Source organism: Ambystoma mexicanum, unplaced genomic scaffold (assembly GCF_040938575.1).
Source record: "Ambystoma mexicanum isolate Mex_15411 unplaced genomic scaffold, UKY_AmexF1_1 Mex_scaf10, whole genome shotgun sequence".
Taxonomy (NCBI): domain Eukaryota; kingdom Metazoa; phylum Chordata; class Amphibia; order Caudata; family Ambystomatidae; genus Ambystoma; species Ambystoma mexicanum.
Window position 1 is genome coordinate 3292501 of NW_027182325.1, and position 2500 is coordinate 3295000.

Consider the following 2500-nt stretch of genomic DNA (forward strand, 5'->3'; position numbering starts at 1 on the left):
AAATTTGGTATGTTTCCAAAATAATTGTATCCCGTTTTATAGCGGAAATGTTGGACAACATCATGAGGGCTGGAGCTACCTTTTTACATAGAATTAGCATACAGGTAGTGTGTTCATGGGTAATAAATCGACTTTCACATGTAATGCAGTACAGAGAATATTGAGTCCTTCAAGAGGCATGAAAGAAAACCATTATTGTGTTGATTGTTCTCTCCACCTCCCTGCAACAGACACAGGATGGATGAATTAAAGTTATCCTACCAGACATAGGAGTCCTGAATGGGCCCACCAGTCTTATATATCTCGCCTGATCGAGCCTGATCGAGCGATGAGCGTGGTATCATGTTGCAAGTGGCTGCATGGCTTAGCTTACTAAATGCAAATGCATAAGAGTAATATTCTTAGCATTCCTAGAGCCTACGGCCACACCACACTGAATGCACCCGATCTCGACTGATCTCGGAAGTTAAGCAGTGTCAGGCCTAGTTAGTACCTGGATGGGAGACCGCCTGGGAATACCAGGTGCTGTAGGCTTTTTTGTGCTCCAAGTTCAGGAAGTGAGCCCTTTCTCAATTGCCTTTTAAAACTGCAAGGTCTAGCCGACTAGATGCTTAAAAGTACAAAACTCACTAGGCCCAGAGCCTACGGCCACACCACACTGAATGTGCCTGATCTCGTCTGATCTCAGAAACTAAGCAGTGTCGGGCCTAGTTAGTACCTGGATGGAAGACCGCCTGGGAATACCAGGTGCTGTAGGCTTTTTTGTACTCCAAGTTCAGGAAGTGAGCCATTTCTCAATTGCCTTTCAAAACTGCAAGGTCTAGCCGACTAGATGCTTAAAAGTACAAAACTCACAAGAACCAGAGCCTACGGCCACACCACACTGAATGCGCCCGATCTCGTCTGATCTCGGAAGCTAAGCAGTGTCGGGCCTCGTTAGTACCTGGATGGGAGACCGCCTGGGAATACCAGGTGCTGTAGGCTTTTTTGTGCTCCAAGTTCAGGAAGTGAGCCATTTCTCAATTGCCTTTCAAAACTGCAAGGTCTAGCTGACTAGATGCTTAAAAGTACAAAACTCACTAGGCCCAGAGCCTACGGCCACACCACACTGATTGCGCCCGATCTCGTCTGATCTCGGAAGCTAAGCAGTGTCGGGCCTAGTTAGTACCTGGATGGGAGACCACCTGGGAATACCAGGTGCTGTAGGCTTTTTTGTGCTCCAAGTTCAGGAAGTGAGCCATTTCACAATTGCCTTTCAAAACTGCTAGGTCTAGCCGACTAGATGCTTAAAAGTACAAAACTCACTAGGCCCAGAGCCTACGGCCACACCACACTGAATGTGCCCGATCTCGGAAGCTAAGCAGGGTCAGGCCTAGTTAGTACCTGGATGGGAGACTGCCTGGGAATACCAGGTGCTGTAGGCTTTTTTGTGCTCCATGATTAGTAATTGCGCAACTTCTCAATTATTTTTCAAATTTGGTATGTTTCCAAAATAATTGTATCCCGTTTTATAGCGGAAATGTTGGACAACATCATGAGGGCTGGAGCTACCTTTTTACATAGAATTAGCATACAGGTAGTGTGTTCATGGGTAATAAATCGACTTTCACATGTAATGCAGTACAGAGAATATTGAGTCCTTCAAGAGGCATGAAAGAAAACCATTATTGTGTTGATTGTTCTCTCCACCTCCCTGCAACAGACACAGGATGGATGAATTAAAGTTATCCTACCAGACATAGGAGTCCTGAATGGGCCCACCAGTCTTATATATCTCGCCTGATCGAGCCTGATCGAGCGATGAGCGTGGTATCATGTTGCAAGTGGCTGCATGGCTTAGCTTACTAAATGCAAATGCATAAGAGTAATATTCTTAGCATTCCTAGAGCCTACGGCCACACCACACTGAATGCACCCGATCTCGTCTGATCTCGGAAGTTAAGCAGTGTCAGGCCTAGTTAGTACCTGGATGGGAGACCGCCTGGGAATACCAGGTGCTGTAGGCTTTTTTGTGCTCCAAGTTCAGGAAGTGAGCCCTTTCTCAATTGCCTTTTAAAACTGCAAGGTCTAGCCGACTAGATGCTTAAAAGTACAACACTCACTAGGCCCAGAGCCTACGGCCACACCACACTGAATGCGCCTGATCTCGTCTGATCTCAGAAGCTAAGCAGTGTCGGGCCTAGTTAGTACCTGGATGGGAGACCGCCTGGGAATACCAGGTGCTGTAGGCTTTTTTGTACTCCAAGTTCAGGAAGTGAGCCATTTCTCAATTGCCTTTCAAAACTGCAAGGTCTAGCCGACTAGATGCTTAAAAGTACAAAACTCACTAGGCCCAGAGCCTACGGCCACACCACACTGAATGCGCCCGATCTCGTCTGATCTCGGAAGCTAAGCAGTGTCGGGCCTAGTTAGTACCTGGATGGGAGACCACCTGGGAATACCAGGTGCTGTAGGCTTTTTTGTGCTCCAAGTTCAGGAAGTGAGCCAATTCACAATTGCC

At 47.0% G+C, this 2500-nt stretch overlaps 7 non-coding genes and 1 pseudogene across 7 annotated transcripts; all 8 read left to right on the forward strand.

Annotated features, from left to right (window-relative positions):
* Positions 1–415: 415 nt before the first annotated feature.
* Positions 416–534, forward strand: LOC138539070 (5S ribosomal RNA). Its single transcript, XR_011287148.1, has one exon. It is a non-coding gene; the product is annotated as a 5S ribosomal RNA (ribosomal RNA).
* Positions 535–640: 106 nt separating this feature from the next.
* LOC138537950 (5S ribosomal RNA) lies at positions 641–759 on the forward strand. Its single transcript, XR_011286068.1, has one exon. It is a non-coding gene; the product is annotated as a 5S ribosomal RNA (ribosomal RNA).
* Positions 760–865: 106 nt separating this feature from the next.
* LOC138550634 (5S ribosomal RNA) lies at positions 866–984 on the forward strand. Its single transcript, XR_011294384.1, has one exon. It is a non-coding gene; the product is annotated as a 5S ribosomal RNA (ribosomal RNA).
* Positions 985–1090: 106 nt separating this feature from the next.
* Positions 1091–1209, forward strand: LOC138548333 (5S ribosomal RNA). The gene has a single exon (XR_011292139.1). It is a non-coding gene; the product is annotated as a 5S ribosomal RNA (ribosomal RNA).
* Positions 1210–1315: 106 nt separating this feature from the next.
* LOC138546573 (5S ribosomal RNA) lies at positions 1316–1424 on the forward strand (annotated as a pseudogene).
* Positions 1425–1887: 463 nt separating this feature from the next.
* On the forward strand, positions 1888–2006 carry LOC138549277 (5S ribosomal RNA). Its single transcript, XR_011293060.1, has one exon. It is a non-coding gene; the product is annotated as a 5S ribosomal RNA (ribosomal RNA).
* Positions 2007–2112: 106 nt separating this feature from the next.
* Positions 2113–2231, forward strand: LOC138544752 (5S ribosomal RNA). Its single transcript, XR_011290743.1, has one exon. It is a non-coding gene; the product is annotated as a 5S ribosomal RNA (ribosomal RNA).
* Positions 2232–2337: 106 nt separating this feature from the next.
* Positions 2338–2456, forward strand: LOC138551081 (5S ribosomal RNA). The gene has a single exon (XR_011294816.1). It is a non-coding gene; the product is annotated as a 5S ribosomal RNA (ribosomal RNA).
* Positions 2457–2500: the final 44 nt, after the last annotated feature.